Source organism: Pyrgilauda ruficollis, unplaced genomic scaffold (genome assembly GCF_017590135.1).
Source record: "Pyrgilauda ruficollis isolate IOZ18807 unplaced genomic scaffold, ASM1759013v1 scaffold104, whole genome shotgun sequence".
Lineage (NCBI taxonomy): Eukaryota > Metazoa > Chordata > Aves > Passeriformes > Passeridae > Pyrgilauda > Pyrgilauda ruficollis.
In genome coordinates this window covers 174,073-193,258 of record NW_024508545.1, presented here as the reverse complement: position 1 = coordinate 193,258, position 19,186 = coordinate 174,073, and the positions used below count along the sequence as shown (strand labels likewise).

Below are 19,186 nucleotides of genomic sequence, written 5' to 3'. Positions count from 1 at the left end.
TGGGACAAGCCTATTATGTGGTGAAATGGTATAGAAAATAATTTGCTTTGCTCAAAGCTTTTGATGTGCAACAGAATCTGTTTATTGTGACAGTGGTATTTCTAACTTACCCTAAGCAACACATAGAGGCCTTGCAGTTCTGCACATGACAACAGTCTGATAATTAGAGGTAGAATGAGCACAAGAAAAAAAATCTTTTTAAACAAAAAATTTTGAAGCTTTTTCATTTAATTTACTGCACTTTGCTCAAAACATAAATATCCAAGCACTTAAGAGACCTTCAACTGTCTCATAAATGAAAAGCAATATAAAATTATATATTCTTTAAGTATCTTTATGTGGAAATGTAATAAAACACAGTCCTTGTGAATGAGACATTTACATTAAACATTTCCAAAGAGCTGCAAAAGGGTTTTGCTGGTGGTGATTGTTTGGTTTTGGGGTTTTTTTGAGAAATATAAGGTGGGCAAGTCACCTTTTTCATTAAAGATGAAAGATTTAAGATTTAATCAAAATATCGTTAAAAAGATGTGTACTAACACAAAACAAAACAAAACAAAACAAAACAAAACAAAAAAAAAAAAGAACACAGAAGAAAAGAAAGCAAATCAACAAACAAGCACAAACCCAACTCTGCCATCTCCAGGTGTAAGCACATCGTTGTATTTGCCAGAAAAATGGCAAAGTGCATGTGGGGAAAGCACAGAACACATTAAAATGCAGGAAATATCTTCTTTTTTTTCTTTAAACATAATTCAGATTCAATTCAATCAACCTGGATTGCCATAGAAGTTCATCACAGACTAGAAGTGAAAGAAAGGCAAAAAAGTCTGATTCCAGTCTGTGTTGATTTGGAGCTACCTGTATTCTTCAACTCATCCCCATCCAGTCATGTCTAACAGCAATGCAGAGTTACAGCTTGGTCCATAAAATTTCAGAATACAGAGATCTTCCTGGCATTCCAAGAAAAATATAAAAGGAAATGAGCATCTTATCTCATTCAAGGTGTGTGGCATATCAGGAGTGTTTCCTCCACATAAAAGCTCCTGTGTTTAATGCCTCTTGGAATATTCCTTGGAAGGAAGAAGAAACAGGTGTCCACACTTATCTGTAGGAACATACCCTGTTGACATTGTTTAGCACTAAGGATCCTTTGTTGGTTCATAATGTTGTAAGGACAAAGTGTGCGTGCTGATTTTGGGACTTTAATAACTTCTGTTACTGTACACAGGATTCATGAGATGTCAGTTATTATCAAATAATTTACAAGACTAGTTTGCTTTCATGTCTAAATTTTCCTCTAATTTGCTTTTGGGAATATATGTATTTAACCAGTGAGCAAATTAAAAAAAAAAAAATGCTTGCTATTTCACTTGTAGAAAAACATTTTCCTTCAATTCTTGCTGACTTGGCCAGTCAATGAGAGCCTAGGAAATTATAATCCAGTTTGCGTTTGCTCCTTGCATTATGTACCCTTTTGAATTGGCAGAAAAGTTCAAAAGATTTTTTTAAATCTCTTCCATACAGAGGATTTGTTATGAATAAGAATGAACTTCTGCTTTGCTGGGAAGTACAAAAGCATGACCTATAGCAATCTTTCTCTCTCTCCTTTCACTTTATTGACAAACTTTGGGGCATCCCATCTGCTGTGAAACAGGAATTTGCATAACTCAGAAAGCAGAGAGTAATGCTTTCCTTTTTGCTATTCCTTCAAAATAAATGTGTACAAATAAGCTCAAAACCCTACCATGATCCAGAGAGATGACCAAAGATCAGAAAGAGAAAAGGCTTAAAATTAAGGCATCCTTGGCCTTATGTAGTCCTGGGCAGTAGAACCATCAATTCTGTTAATTTCTTCATTTATTTGGTTTGGTTTTTTTTCTGTAGGATGGAACTTTATTTGCTGAACTTGAAATAGGAATTTAAATTCAAAATAGAAATTACCAAATCTAGGAATACAGTTTTCATTCCAATCATGTTTTAGTCTTCTCTTGCATTAGCGTTTATATAACGGAACATAATCTACCAACCCTTTCTGAAAACTGCTACATACTTTAATGGGAACAAAAAGTAATACTTTTCTGTAGAAGTATAAGACTTCCATAATAAAAACAAACAAAAGCCAACCCATTTAAAGTCTACAAAATTTAGTAGAAAATTAAAACCTTTCTGTATTTAATAAATCTTTTTATCTCTTTTATAACATTCTTCACATATACTTACAAAATTAGTATAATTCTTCTTTACTTTATTGAAACATCATTTTATTATAATTAAAACATACCGTAAACTACACACAAAACTGTATGAGAGAATGTTTCTGCTTAGAGAAAAGCAGGTAGTCCATGTGAAAAGTATTGCAGACAGATACTGAACTATAACATTTTTGAATTAAGAGAAAAAGAAATCTACAATAGGAGTTTTTTACTTTTATTACACTCTGTGGCTTCATAATTTTAGATACACAATTTGAATTCCATATTCTCATTTACATTGAGGTTGCTACAGGTATTTCATAGTATTATAGCAAAGGTTTTTGGTGTACCACAAAAGTTATGAAAGTATGCTTAATGCAAATCAGATTATAAATATTTCAGGATTTCTTTCAACGGGACCCTATGGATTTCACACTCCTAAAATTACCTGCAATATTTTTATGTGAAGGAGAGGATGCACTATATTTGCTGCTGCCATCTCACTAAACAGAGGTGACTATGGTGCAGGTACAGAAAACACATTAAAGAATTTGCCCCATTTTAATATTTAACTGTGCTGGCATGCCTTTTTCTGTTGTTGGTTTAAAGTGGTTTGTTCCGATTGTCCCCCATGTATGTTGGTTTACCCCAGAGTTGTACCCTCCCATTTCCCTCTCCATCCCTCTAAAGACCAACCCTTTATTCTGGATTCTTCACTGTCATTCAGTGAAACACTGCCCTCCTCCCTTGTCCGTTCACTGTAACCCCACCTTTATTCCTAGAATGTTCTATGTCTATCTTGTATCCCTCAAAACCCCACTGGTATGTTTAAGCTACTCTCCTCCTCTGTTGCCGCTCATTGGTTGTCACAATGTATTCCCCACCTTATGCTCTTCCCCAGATGTTCTGTGATTGGCTGATGTTTGTATCCTCCCCTTGTTCTCTCCCCCATACTTAAACTGTTGTAACACTGTTTTTTTTGTCACTTGTCCCTGAACCCTCTCAGGAATTAAAATCTCTTGGGAATGGACACAAGTGATCCCTCTCTTTCCTTTACTCCAGATTTCTCAATTTAGGATACCTACAGCAGCAGCACAGAGCAGCTTTGAGTTTCTGGGAATTAAGCAGCCCCTGCTCGTACCGCCACCCAGACTGGCCCAAGGGATGGACAGGGGGTGGCCACTCTTGGCACAGGCCGGGAGATCATGCTAGCTGCAGACATCTCCCAGTGGCCACCATGTCAGCTGGCGCCCAACGTGAGGCCTCTCTCCCAATCGAGGGACCTCATTGGAAAGGCTGTCTCCCAGACCAGCGTGCTCAGAGTTGTAAAGCCTCTTGGAACATCAGTGCCTCTCTGTGAGCATACTGCATTTTAGTCAGTGGTGGTCCCAGGGGGAAGGAGACAATCCTTCTCCATGTGCCCAGGAGGATTTTCTCCAGAACAAGGGACTTTCTCTGCAGTCTTCTATTCCAGGAGTCATCAGTGTGGTGAGTACCCCAGTGGCTGAGTCAGACCTGGTCAGGGACTAAAGTGTTGGGTGGCTGTGCTCCCAAGGGAGGGGGGACATGGCGCGCAGTGTCAGCACTCCACCTCCAGTCATTCCCTGGCCCTTTCTTCTTTTTAGTTTTTTCCATTTTAACTGCAGGGAAAGGGTGGAAATCTGTGTTGTGTTGACACATTTGGCTATCGACACAACAACGAGAAGTCTAATCCAAGTTGCGGGAATCCTGTAGGGTGGGGGAGTGAGGTTTTGGAAGGGTCTGTTAAAAAGATTTGCCCAGTGTCTTTTTTTCCACTTCCTGAGAATTATCTCTCAGGAGATTAAGAAAGTAAAGTTTTGGAAGGCAGTGGGCAATAAGCTCAACAACTTGACACAAACAGGTGATCTCTCAGTGAAAGAAGGATTTATGCAGTTACTTCTTTGGATGTGCGATTTAATTAAGGGTCAAGAAAGGAAGCTAGAAAAGCAGCCTCCCAAGTTATCCCCAGTTCTCTCTAAAACCCTTCTTTCCTCTCCCTCTACTCCTGTGTCCCCTATGCTGGGGGAGCAGACCACCAAGGGGTGCAGGGTTGCTACCGTCTCCCTGGCTCCCCACAGCCCCGTCAGTACCCTTGTCCTGATAGTGCTGCCACACTGTCAGGGACCTCTCCCTAGTCCCTCAAACCTCTCCCATCTCCCCAGTTCAAAGTCCTGAGTTGGGTTCTCAAGATGGTTCCCCTTTTAGTCCTAAAGAGGCAGCACAAGATGGTGGTCACCACATGGTGTGGCTCCCCACTTGTGCTTCTTCTCCCGATAATCCCATTCTCCCTTTCTCCTCCCAGCTGCCTCATCCCTTCCTGTCTCCCTACTCCTCCTATATCTTGGGCTCCTCCATTTCCTTTGAGGTATTTAATTCTGCTCCTCCCCACATGATAATATCATTAGTCCCCACCCCCTCAAATATCTCCACCCCAGTTTTGCCCAAGGTTTTGCCCCTCTACCCCTTGAGCCCACCCACCCACTTCCAGTTTCCCATGCTCTGCCTTCAGGTTCCCATGAGGTCATAGGAACCGGAAGCGAGGCGCCTGTGAACCTGGACAACAATCCTTTTTTGACTGCCCCAGTCACCTATGATGCAAGGGGAAAGCACCCCAAATGGGTCCGTTTCCCCTATCAAAACATTAAGGAACTGTGCAGAGCCCAAAGAGAATTCAGCCGCAAAAGCACATTTTTTCGGAACCTTTTAACTGCCACGTTTACATCTAATATGCTGGCCCCTGCTGATTTAAAATGACTTGCTTGCTCTCACCATCTGAGTACGAATTACAGGGAAGAATGTGGAATAGGTTGTTAGGGGGCCTCCTTCCATGGCTCTTGCAAATTCCTGAATGTGCCACCGACATGGAAGAAACTGACATCACTTTGGAAGGTCTAGTCAGTGAGGGTGATTGGGAGTAGGCTCGAAAGCAGGTGGGGGGAGTCCAAGGGAAGTGTTAGACCAGATAAACTTTTCCATCTAGCTTCCCACCAAAAACAACCATTTTACGTGATGCTTGTGAGGTCACACACTGACCTTCCCAGTTTCATTGATGAAGGTAACAGTAGAGCAGACACCCTAGCCAATCCATTACAGCTGGCTGACCAACCTAACATCTTCCAGCAGGCCAAAATAAAGCATCAGCAATTCCACCAGAATGTTCCTGGTCTGATCTGCCAATTCCATCTGAGGCGTGATCAGGCCAAGGTGATCATGGCCACATGCACGAATTGCCAGGAGTCCTCCCCTTGGGTTCAGGAGTGAACCCGAGAGGACGCCACAGCTGTGAGGTGTGGCAAACAGATGTCACACACATCCAAGAGCTTGGAAGGTTTAAATATGTTCATGTGTCAGTTGAAGCCTTCTTGGGAGCAGTCTATGCTTCAGCCCATGCAAGGGAGAAGACCTCTGACACCCAAAAACATCTGGTGCAGGCCTCCACCACCCTGGGGATCCCAAAGTCAATTAAAATTGACAATGGTCTGGCCTCTACCTCCAAGGCGTTTGGCAATTTCCTGCAAGAATGGGGGGTTGAACATTGAAGGGGTATTCTACACTCCCCCACTGGCCAGGCAGTAATAGAAAGGACCCACCAAACCAAGAAAGTCCTCAGTCACTGAAGGGAAGATGTCTGGGTCAGCCTGCCACAATTAAGACTTTGTAAGGCACTGTTTACAGTTAACCACCCAAAAATAAGGTGTGAGGATAATCTCCGGAGTTCAGATGCCTGTGTATAAGCTACATGCTTAATTTCCCATAATAATATTTACTTTATTTGACTTACTAACAGTACAAGATTATTTTCTTCACACACCCTAATTAATTCTCTTGACCACTTCCTGCGTTGGATATTGAACAAAATTGGTGGAGAGAAGGATGTCTGACCTCCAGTTGCTGATTTAAAAGTGCAAGTCACCCTTAGGTCCTGTGCAGTGCCTGTCAGCAGCAGGCATGCCTCTTGGATATTTACGTGTATCTATTAAAAACCATGACAAAGGAACTGAGCAAAACTGGCATTGCTGAGGCAAAAAAAAAAAAAACCTTTGTTTTGATGAAAGGATGAATTGTTTTCTTTTCCTGGGTATTTAAAGACTACAACAATGTAAATCCAGACACCCTCCAGCAGACAGGGACCTGTACATTGCCCAGGAATATAATTCAAATTCAGAGAGAGAGATAGCCACTCAAGGAAAGTGTTAGCAATGTTAACAAGGACAAGAGGTTGCACTGCTGTTTTTTCAAGGACAGATTATCATAGATTATCTCACATCTATCAGTGCAAATTCTTCTCTTTATAAGAAAATCCAGGAAAAAAAAAAAAAAAAACCAAAAAACCAAAAACAACAACAACAAAAAAAAAAACCAGAGATGGAAAATGTTTGAAAAAAAAGCTAATTTTTTTTTAAAAACCACCAAAAAAACCAATCCCCCAAACCAGCAAAATATAAATACACAAAGAGTGGACACATAATTGTCTCCATCCCTCCAAAAACCAACAGAACAAACAAAAAAACCAACCAACCAAAAAACCACAAAAAAACTCCACACAAGGAAAAAAACCAAACAAAAACAAAAAAATAAGTCCCATCTTAAGAAAAACACCAGAGGAAATTTTAGGAAAGAAAACTATTCCTGGACTACACCAAATATTGAAAGGGAAGGAAGGAATAACACCTGTCTATCTGTGACCATTAAGACTATGAGATGCTGAGGTTTGCTCCTGCCTATTAAGGAATTCCAAACCTTTGTGCCATTGTTTGTCTTGGAAATCGTCTTTAGCCACATGTAACGAGAACTGAATTTCCTCACTTGTCTCAGTTTCAGACCTGCAGTTTCATAAAGCAACTGAATCCCTAACAAAACCCAGGGAATATTGCAGTCTTTTCCAACCTGAGCCATGTAATTTTTCTCTCTGCTACACTGCTGATCAGCTGAAAAACCCATGATAGGGCACTCTGTCTAAAAGTGCCTATTTACTCTCAGTAATTAACCCCTAATTCAGAGGCTGGACAGATAAAGATAATCAAAGTATAAAACACCTGGTGTAATTGGAGCTTAAAAATGTCTTCTACCACCTGTATATTTTGCAGTATATGCATTTTCTTTCATCTCCATGCCACAAATCCTTGCTCAAAGGGGTAATTTGTCTGCATGAAAAGCTGTGGTTAAATCCCTCTTTTATTTTTTTTTTACTTACCTCTCTCAGCTTGTATCTGTACACAGCATCTTTACAGAACAAGTGTTTATACTTACTTTCTGATAGAGATATGACTTACCATTTTAAATGCTGAAATAGTAGGATTTTCTCCTCTAATTGCATTTTGTATCTTTCCATGAAAAGAAAATGTAGGTAAGGAAAACACCTGAAGTCTTCAGGTAATTTCAAAAAAATAGAAATTCCCAGTGCAAATCAGTGGGACACAGGGAATGATGCATGCCAAATATTTAAAAGGTTCCCATTCAGAGAAACTAATCCATAGTTTTTATTGTGGAAAATGCCCAGATCAACCTGCAGAGCAATAATTCTAAGTTTTGCATTAGGTTCCAGGCTCTAATTCACTGTTTGCTGACAAGCACGTTTTGTTGACAACCATGGGACCAAGTGTAGCTGGCAAGAAATGTGCTGCTTCCATTAGTGAAAAACACTGGATTTATTCAGAGATTAAGAGATTCTTTCCGCGAGGGGCTGGACACAGTCAGAGGGTGTTGTGCTATTGGCACCCAACAAACAAAAATCAGGTTGACAGCTGCAACATGTGAGAAGAAAAGAGGTGAGTCCAAGCAAACAGGTGTAAAATGGTGGGGTTCCAAGCTCTGCAGGAAAGGGAAATCAGTAAAGTGTGAATATCTTTGGGGGTCTATGCCCAACCTGCCAATCCCAGTTGTCTGATATTGGACTGATGGCTCACGTCCTTATCTGTGGGCTCTTAGTAGAACAAAACAGAAGATCTTTTATCTTTTATCATTTCATAGGGATGGGAATGTGTACCACAAGACTGGAAGAGACTTCCTGGATCACAGATTATAGGAAAGTCGGCAAATAGTGTTTATTCCAAAAGAACCAACAGAATACTAATGCTTTCTCCTTCCCCATGGATCTAAAATTAAATTAAAATCACACAATTACCTCCATCATCCAAATCAAGAATAAACTCACACTTTATTTTCCACTAGTTTATTTAATGTTAGTGCAATTTTGCTTCTTCAATATCCCATTTTCAAGTATACAGAACTGGAGCTCTTTGGAAAACTTGGCAGTGGTCTATATCTCTTTACCAGTACTTCTGGCTGCTTCATCAGTTTGAAAATGTATTGTAATCTGCATAAAAATGGAGTCTGCTAACTGATTTGGAATAATCAGGTCTGACTGTAATTTCTTTTGGTATCCTCATTTGAACAGCACATCAGTCATGATGACCTCTTTTGATAATAATGTTACCGTAATATCTAATTTCATATTAATTCCATTGTAATTTAGTGGGCATTCATTCTAACAGTAATTCCTATGGAATTGCATCTGACATCCCCATGAATACCAAAATAACTCAATATGATAAATGTTATTACACTGAATACCAAAGGAGGAGATAATGATTTGCCATTTATAATAAAATGTTGCCTGCAAAATATTAGTGGACATTACTGCCTAGCGTTAAGGATGTTCCTGTGTAAATCTGCTCACATCCAACCACATCCCAAATGTCTCCCCTGTGTGCCAACATGAGCTTGAGGAGAGTTGCTCAGACACCTTCTTTCCAGACTCAAGATACCTGTGATTTATCATCGTCCACCAAACCCATTCTATCAGGGATCCCACACTGAATCCCACAAGGCAAATCTTGGCAGCCTGTCAATATGAAAAGCTTGAAAGAGCTCAGATTGTTTCCAGCAGTGGTTGTGCCAAGATGCTTCCTGATATCCTCATTTCTCATTAGTGTTAAATTAGTCTCTCCATTAAATAATAAGAGGCACTTGGCTCTTTGGCAGCTCTGTCGGATGAGGCAGAGATATGAGCTCTTGTTCAATATGCATGTATACATAAAGACATTTATGTATTTTAATATATTCATATATATTAAAATATTTTAATATGTAAATGTGTATCTGTGCCCAGTGCCTATACATCTCAGTTGACATATATATAGCTTACAGAGGCAGAGTGGGTGGGAAAGGTGGTTGCCAGCACAAACTTGCAGAACAAATGAGGCATAATTTGTTCTCAGCTTTCAGACACACCATCATTCTTGAGGAAATAAGCCTGGCTGAACCAGAGTACAGGTATCCCTCACTTGTCTGGATAATAGCCCCAGGCTATTGGGGGCCACTTCCAGGGTTCATGACATCATATGAGTGAGATTAAAGAGAAACTGGTGCCTCAGGCTTTGCAAAGCTTCATGCCTTCTGTTTCTACAATGCCTTCTTGTGAGATTCACTGTAGGCTGGGAAGGCAGCTCTTTACAGTCTTACGAAAACAGCAGAAAACTTGGTATGTGTGCTGTAGCCAGAATTTATGTAACTAATAACTGGCATATGTATGATTTGGGAGGTATATGAAGAACACAACATTGTGCATTTCTGTTGAAGAAGTACCAATTAAGCCTAAGGTTCAGATGAACTATTTTTTGCTATTATTCACTGTGGCCCCATCAGGAATGCTGTAGCAAGTCCAGGTACTCAGGAATTGTTTCTGCAGCACAGCGTTCAGTCTGGGCACTCCAGCAGCAGCAGGATTTATAGGTCTAAATCTCCTACAGATCCTACAATCAGCAGTGTGGGCTCAGTATCACCTCCACCAAGACAGCAATGGCAAAAGGCATGGAGACAGGAAACAATTATATTTTACCTTTTTTCTGTTAAGCACTAGAATTTGTTTCTAGATATTCTGGATATTTAGTTGACTAAGAGGTTCATATTTGCACAGCTCAATCTAAACTGCAACCTGATCTCTCCTTTTGCTGCAATTTCTTTGCAGCTGAGTGGAAATAAACTCAACAATAGACAGTCTCTTCCCATTTAATTCTTGCACAACTCCACCTTCACGCAAATTCTGTGTGCATTGATTACTGTCATTGAGAGTGAACATACTAAAAAAACAGGAAAAAAATCAACAAAATAGGACAAAAAGAACCCTGAGTTTTTCCCCCTCCTTCAGATAGCCATAGCCTTCATTTGCCCCTCTAAGTGGGAATTCCCTTCCCCAACCAGCAATCACTGGGTGATGCACCTTAAGGAACAGTCTATTCATGAAAACACCAGTATCATTCTGAGGTATTTAACTCAGTTTTTAAAAATGGAAAAGGGACCAGGTCCCTGGAGTAACCCCAAGAAGGAGCCTGCAGAGGCAGATGAAGATATATCAATGCATCATTGAAGGTGTCCAAGCCTCAAATAGCCTCTGTTTGAGAGCCAACAGCCTGGAAAGGGGAAAGGTGTAGGCCAGGGATGCTGCCACAGCCATGGCTTGCCAAGCTCATAAACTGTGTCAGCACATATAAATAAAACAATGTGTACAAACTTGTGCTAGGCTTTTGCGCCCTGCTGACACAGCATACAGTCTTCATCTCAGACTGCTGAAGTGTCAGGTGTTTTTCCAAAAGCAAAACAATCAGATTCTTCCATTCACTACAGACCTTCTTTCAGTCTAACTGGTATTAAACAGGCCATTAAAAGGGGAGTATCTCAGATGTTGGTTAATAATTGCTGTAATGGGGCATAATATTCCACTGCCAAGCAAGTACCAGCACCAAACACAGACAAATTGGCATATACTTTTTTATTTCACAATACTCTAGGCATAACCCTAAAGAAAATTCTGAAGCTCCTTATCAGATGATGATTCAGCACAACACTAAATGCTGCTTAGAGTCAAGTCACCAAAAGTCTTACAACCAGTAAAGGTAACTTACAAAGATAACTACAAATTTTTTTTTCAAGTACATAGCTGCATATTTCACCTCAAAATCACAACTTTTTTTTTTTTTTTTTTTTTAATTTATCTGAAGAAATGCTGGATTCTTTCTGTTTTGTGTGATTCAGCTGGGATTTTTTTTTTCTGTTGGCTGCAAACTGGAAATTTAAAAAAAATTGTAATTAATTTGATTTAAAATATTTTAATATTTTTATTAATGAAAACATTCATGTATGCAGAGAAAATTATCAGTCCCAAAGGAACTCTTTATGATTTTGATCAATGTAAAGAGAACCAACCTGTGTTCAGTAATGAAGTGTGGCTCATAATAATTTCAATCAGTGTACAGAAATGGGTTGAAACAGCCAGAGAAAAGCTGAAAGTTGCAAAATCCGATCTGTGAGCAAACTCTGGCACTAAATTGGCATGCCTTTTTATTCTGTGTAGCCCACGGCTGGGTTTTGTGCTTGTGTGCACCATTTGACTTGCACATGAACTTAAGAAGTGAATGTGAACTGTTAATAATGCTTACACTGTGCTCAAGATTTTTTTTTTAGCTCTTTCTCACAGTGGTGGTCGGCACTTCTTGCGTAGAATTAAGCACTGTTGGCTGTAAATTAGCAAGCTAGCACACAATTCAGCTGTAAAGCATGCAGGAGGATGAACACAGATCAGTCAAGTCAGCTATTTACAGAGTTTTTGCCTTAGAGATATGTTTTACTGTCTGTGCTGTGGAGATACAGAGTACAAATGATTTTTATTCTTGACAGTCTAAAAGTACGGTAGACTGCAATTATGGCAACGTTTCAAAGAAGTCCAAACTCTGGTCCCTCTCCTATACATACACACTGAATAAAACCTTTCCTAACTCACTGAAATTCTTCCTTTTGTTCAGAGTACAAAGCAAAAGCAAATGCCCTCTTGATAAAACCTGGCAAGTGCAATTAATAAAAGTGTACAGGAAATTATGAACACTACTGCGGCACTGGAAAACTGAGTCATATATTTGGATGACGACCACATAATTTGGTTTTTTTTCAAATTAATGCAGTAGCTACCCACAATAGGTTTATACCCTTCCTGACATTTGCAGACACAAACTAAGAAACAAAGTAAACAACACACAGAACATTTTCACTGTGTGCATATAGGTATGTCTCGAATTAAAAGATGTCTTACACAATACTGAATTTAGGACATCCTGATGGTGTAGTAATGTGTCTATTCAAGACCCTGGCAAATGTCCTGTGATTCCCAACAGGTAATGCCCTAATAGGTACACTGTGATTTCCATTTCCCTCATTTGAAAATCACAGAATTATATGCAATGTGATTTGGGTGGTATTGTTGTTACTATTATTATTATTCCTACCACTACTACAACTATTGTTGCATCCAAAGCAATGTGATCACAAGGCTGAGGAAGGTGCTGTGACATCAATTGTCATAAAAAGTCTGAACTGTCTGCTAACATTGATAAAGATGACAGTAAAATTCCCCAAAAACCCGAAATGTAACATTAGCTCTGTGAAGGTCATGACATTTAGGGGCCCAACACCCAGAAATGCAGATCCACTGCTCTGGAACAGGCCTCCAGAACTTCCCTTTACAAAGTAGGACGAAGCTCCCACAAACCCTTGTCAAATAGAGAAGCAGGTGATTTGACCAAGGGATGCTTTGCCCCTTGAGGTCCCCTGCAGTGAGATGGGATCAGCTCCCTTGGAGCTGTGCCCTATACTTGCAGGATGCTCTCGGGGCCTTTGACCTCAAGTTTGAAACAAGTCACAGGGAGCCCACTGTTCAAGGCAAGGAGACTTCTCTGCCACCTCTTTCAGTAATGTGTCTGTGCAGCACCATGAGCTTGATCCAAGCCCTGATCCGGGCTTTAGGAGCCCACCTGCACTGTGGACAGCTGGATGTATTTCAATAGGAGAAAGAGCAGAGTCCAGTTGCTGCAGCGCTAAGAGCTGAAAGAACAGGGCACCATGTTGGCAAGGGATTAGAAGAAGGGTGAAACACCTGTAAGGAGTTCCAGATACCACACAAGCCACTGAATACCATCTCTTGCTGTGTGGAAATGATGTGAGCTTTGTGAAGGGCAGGCACTCAGAACTCTATCAAAGAAAAAGAAGAAGTTCTATAGAAAAAAAAAAGCAGAAATGAGCTCAGTGCTGCTGCATCTTCATCTGAACAAAAGGTGCAGCAGCAAATGACCCTGCTGATACAGCAGCCTCATAGCCCTGTGCCCAGCTGGGTGACATCAGATCCCTGGGAAGGGCACAGGCGGTCTGATGCACTACAGGGACAGAAATTCTGTGGTAGCAAAAGCCCCTTGTGTGCCAGCTCATTATCTGAGACAGGACGGACCGGGTGCAGAGAAGCAGAATTTCTGATTGGAACCAGTTCAGCCATATAGGTCAGGCCCAGTCCAAAAAGAACTTGCACAATCCAGATTCTGGAGCACATTTTATTGAAACATAGCAAAAACATAGGGTCAGGTTCCTGGGGACAAATGTGGGAGCTACAGACTAACTACTTCAACATTTACATATGAGAAATGCACTAACTACGGAATTGCTACTAATGCACTAACTACTTACATGTAACTATTAACTACTCCTAATATACAAAGTGGTCCCCAAAAAGCTGTGTGAGCGAGCACCTACCAGCTCAGCTCTGTGCATGAATATTCACTCCAGGGCTACCAGACGGACTCCTTGGAGCCCAGGTCACAGCCCACTACACTAACACAGGGCTGCTCTGGTGCCAGCAAAGGTTGGGTGTTTCAACCCTTTGGAAGTCTGGCAGGAGGCTGATTTCCCTGGGAAGGCACTTGTTGCCTACAGCAAAGTGCTCAAGGAGTTTCTTGTGCAAGGAGTAGTGCACGTCGTCCAAGAGATTTCCCCAGCCACTGCAGGAAATGCAGGTGGGAAACCTCACCAAGGGCCCTAGCAGGAGCTAGCCAAGATAAGAATACTGAAGCTGCAAACCTCCTGGATTTGTTCCAATTATAAATTTTAGAATCACAATCTTCATTGAATTCTGCACACTCTCTCTTTTGGCATGTCAACTGATTCTGTTTTCTCCAATCTTGGATTAAGTTGGTATTTGCGGTGAAGGTAGTAAACTGGCCAAAAAAGCATGGCCCTCCTTGGAGGTATGATAAAATGCCATTCCAAGCTCAGGAACACTCCTCAGGGAAGTGCCTTGGGTTGGGATGAGGACCAGGATGGTGGTCTTGTGGTGTAATTGCACCAGTTTCTCATGTAAACTTTTTTGACAGGTGTCACATCTTTTAGCCAACTATATGAAATCCCCACTAATTTCTTACAGTCAAAATAGACACATTGTGGGGCTAGGTAGGACTCCAGCAGACCCAGTTCTTGGGGTTCCTCTGATGCATGTGGCCATGTCCTCTTGCACCTGTCCCAGGTGTCCACTGAGTCAGGTTCCTTACCTGTAAGACAGCCATTGTCCACTTTGAGAGGTATTCCAACCAGGCACAAGACAAAAGATCCTCCACAGTGTCCATGGCCATGCAGAAACTGTCTTGCTGGACAGACCTTGCAAGTGTGACCCAAAGATATTGTCTGGGCTGCTGGACAAACGATGGAGTGGTGGTGGTCATGGCAAAGACCATCCAGAACATCCAGATCATTAGGCTGAGGGAAATCATGATGTTTTCCTGAGACAGTGGGGCTGCAGCCTAGAAAATTATTAAATTAAGATAAATGAAAATTAAACAACTGAAGGAAAAGCTTACAAAATCCTTCATCTCTACTGCCTTCCTCCATCGTTTTAATTAACCACCCCCATGGAGTGTTTTAGGGCAACAAACCAATGAGGGCGCGGCTGGTGTGGAGTCTGAGGCAGCACTAACATTCTACAAACCTTCCAAGAAAAGCAGGGGAGGAGAATAATACAAATAAACAAATGGGGCATTAAGTACTGAGAGATTGGCAGAGAAGGTTCTGGAGAAAAAGGTAGAGAGGAGGAGGATTGATAGCTTGGGAGGGGAGGAGATTAGGGAGGAGATAAATGCATGGGAGCCAACAAGGAGTCCACAAGGAGTGGCTGAGTGACAGACAGAAGGACTGACATGTAACAAAACTGAATAACAATCAGCGTGCAGGTCTAATTTTAGCACACTGGATACAGATGTAGAGTCACCACCACTCTTAAAACATGGGTGAGGATAGGTCCAGAGAAGACCAAAAGCATAAAGATGTCATGGTACAAAGGGATTACTAATTCACTAATAATACGGTAGGCAAGCTAAGAAAACCTAAAGAAAAACACACCACAACAGGTGGGTAGTCAGGAACTTATATTCTGCCCCAACTGCCTACTCATCTGTCCTCTCTCATTCTCCTTCTTTTTTAGTCAGGTCTTCAGCCCTCCCCCTCTCTCAGCTCTCAACAACAGCCCACAGATTAACCAGAATACATCCAAACCATAGATAACTATACATAGACCACAAAACCAATTACCTTTGTTATTTTACTGAATAACCTTTATTACAAGTGACCCCAAAAGTGAAAATGAGTTATAAAAATTATATTGAAAACAATAAAAAAATTTTCAAAGTAAAAGGTACAACACTGGAAACATGGCCAAATGCCAGAGGCTCATGCACAAAATGGTGGCTCCACCTTTTATAACCCCTGGTGTTGCATCAGCTTCATCCATACTAATTTTCATTTTACACAGTCTTCCCCTATGTCACTCTTTTCAGCACCAATACCATTTCATCACTCTGGTCATCAGGATTAACATTGATGGAGTGCTATTTCTCTTACAGCTGTGTCTCAAAGTTTGGCTAACAAGAGTCTGTCCAACATAAACTCATAAACACACATTAAACATACAAAAAACCACTGTTGTGAAAACTGTTATGAGCAAGTTCATAAGTTAATACAATTAGAGATGTTAATGTTAGTTGTAACAAATTAATTTTATTAATTAAGTTGTTGTTAAATGTTAAACCTTTTAGTTACCCTCACTGTTAATCTCCTTACCTTACTGATACCCTTGTTACTTCTGTTGGGTACTGCCTCTGCTGCTCCCCAAAATGGTGCTGGGAAACATCCCCAGGAAATGTACAAATTAAGAGACACTCAAGAAAATCCAACAAAAGTCCCTAAAAACTACAAACTGAAGATTTAAGGAACTAAACCAAGGGTCCTACTAGCGAGAAGTCCTCCTACTCCACCAGCAAGGTCTCAGATGTCACTGTGACCTATCTAGAACTGGGTCAGAATGAGGACCCTAGACGATGAGCCAAAAACTGTCTTCCTAGGCACGCCCGTGAGGACGGAAGCCCCAGTTCTGCTGTGAAGCAAAACTGTCCATCTCCTCCTCTGCATCACCAAAGGGAGCAGTGGCGGTATGCGCGACCCCTCAGACCCCCACCCAGAGCTGATCACTTAATAAAGGCATTCAAAAGGAGCATATCTCCTTGCCTCATTTTCTTCAAAAGCCAGCTTCATAACTGGGCCAGTGTAAAAACATCAACCACTTTATATCATATAACTTTATCTTAATAGTAACAACAATATTTAATATCAATTCACATAATACCCTGTGAAAGCCAATTGCCATTAAATTGTTTCTCACACCTTTTGGCTTGCAGCAAAATACTACTTCCTCTCTCAAGGTGCCCAGAAGGAGTTGTTGGTTCTGGAGCATGAAAGGCTGGGTATGAGGCAGCAGTGAGCAGTCACAGCCCAGAAAGCCAAGCAAATCCTGGTCTGCTTCCAAAGAAACATGGCCAGCAGGTTGAGGGAGACAATTATAAATGTTCCTCTGATTCTGCCCTCAGGAGGCCCAGCCTGGAGCAGACCTGGGCAGCTCAGCACAGGAAAGATGGGGAGCTGTTGGAGCGGGCCCAGAGGGGGCCTTGGAGATGATCAGAGGGCTGGGGCAGCCCTGCTATGAGCGCAGGCCGAGAGAACATGGACTGCTCAGCCTGGAGAAAGGAAGGCTCCTCAATGTGACCTTGAATCACTTGGATGGGGGCTTAGAAACCAACCAGTGACAGCAGCTTTTGCCAAGGGCAGAAAGTGAAAGCACGAGAGGAACAGTTTTGCATTGGAAGACATTTAGACTTCATCTAAAGAAAAAGCTTTTTACTGTGAGGGTCCTGCAGCCCTGGCACAGGTTGCCCAGAGCAGCTGTGGCTGTCCCATTGAGGGAATGTTCAAGGCCAGGCAGGCTGGGGCTTGCAGCAAATTGGGCTGGTGAAAGGCGTCCCTGCCTATGGCATGTGGGGCAGAGCTAGAGGAACCTGAAGATCTCTTCCAACACTGAGCATTCCACGATTTTGTGATCTTGGGTGGTATCTTGGGCCGTGAGCTTGACAGGAGGGGGGAGGTGGTGCTGTCGGGATCACTGTTCCGGGGCAGCTGGCACGGTCCCTGTGAGGCACATGGCAGCCGGGGAAGCCAAGGCCGAGCCGGCTGACCTCGGCCCTCAGGGCCTCTTCTTCGGGGGCTGCCGGGAGGCTTCCAAGCACACACGCAGCCCCTTGTGGAGAAAAGGAGGCCAAAGGTCTGCAGAACTAAGCCGACACCACTCTCAGCGCCCACCCGTCTCCCTCAGACCCAGGAATGGCGCCATGCCTTCTCCTGAGGTGTGGCGGGGCCGCTGGAGCCGGAGGGTCCAGCCAGAACCGCTGTCCCTCCACCGGGATCGGGGCCCCGAGCCCCTCCGCACCTTCGTGACAAGAGCAGGGGACAGGACATGGGCAGCAGCGGGAGGAGCTGGAGGTGGGGCGGGAGCAGCTGCGGGAACCTGAACTGGAATAGGCTCCTGGGCGCTGGTCTGATGAGAATGGGACAGTTCACCTGAAGAAAAGGCAGCTCAGGGCAATCTCATGGCACTCTACAACTCTCCAAAGGGTAGGTAGTACAGACATGAGGCTCAGCCCATTCTTCCAGGTATCAAGTGACAGAATGAGCAGAAATGGCCTCAAGTGTAACTAGGGGAGGTATAGGTTGAATATTAGAGAATTTTTCTTCAGGGAAAAGGTTGTCAAGCACTGGAACAGGCTGGTATCTTGTGGGGAAGTGGTGGAGTTGCCCACATCCTCTGTGTACTGGCCAGGGAGCGAGGGGTACTGCTGTTCCCTCAGCCCTTCCCAAGCTGAGAGATGGTTGTGCTCAGGAAGTAAAAAGAAAACGGGCTATGCATTTGAGGTCTGTGTTAGCGCATTTTAGGTCTGCCTTAGTCTGTTAATTGAGCTGAACAAAATAAAACAGGAAAAAACCAGGCCCAGAAGATTGTTGGAGTCCTCTACCTGTGCTCACCAATCAAAACTTGCAGTGATTATACATGAAAACAGGTCAATTAAATTTGCATAGCTTGAGGCTACTTACAATAGAATCATAGAATCACAGAATATCTCAAGTTGGGATGCAGAAGGGTCACTGAGTTAAACTGGTTACTTTTAAGAGGATAGTTTCACTAAACCCTGTTCCTAAGACCATCATCCTGTTGCTCCTCCAACTCTGACAGGCTTGGTGTTGTGAACACTGCCCCGAAAAGCAGTTTCGCAATAACACTGGCTGCATAAACTTGTGTGCATCAAGGTGGAGCAGCAAGTCTCAGGCTTGGCTGAGAATTTATTATCCCTGCAATCCCGGTATTCCAAGGCAAAGATCCAGGGTTCCCAGGACCTGTCATCGGTGTTAAAGACAAGGGGAAAAGGAGGTATTAAATGATTGTGTTTTATCTGTGTCCCTTTGTGGGAAGGGACAAGTAACAGACCAGTATTCCCTCTGATCCTCCTTTTGCTGTTGACTTTTTTCAAAAAACCCTTTTTGTTGTCCTTCCCAGCGCTGGCCAGCTGGCACTCTGCAAGAATTTTGGGCTCAAAAATGTTTTCCCCACTGGAGTGAACAGCACCTCTGTAATCCTGCTGAGCCACCTGTTTGTGCCTCCAGTGGCCACACATTTTTCTTTTGTGCCTGAGTTCTAAAAGATCGCTGCTCAGCCAAGTCATTATTCTACCCCGCTTGTCATTTCCTATGCTTGTGCTTGAAGAGATGGCGCTTCCAAGGTGGCC

At 42.3% G+C, this 19,186-nt stretch overlaps 1 pseudogene; it reads left to right on the top strand.

Annotated features, from left to right (window-relative positions):
- Positions 1-17,548: 17,548 nt before the first annotated feature.
- LOC121354767 overlaps positions 17,549-19,186 on the top strand; it is a 173,005-nt pseudogene continuing 171,367 nt past the window's right edge.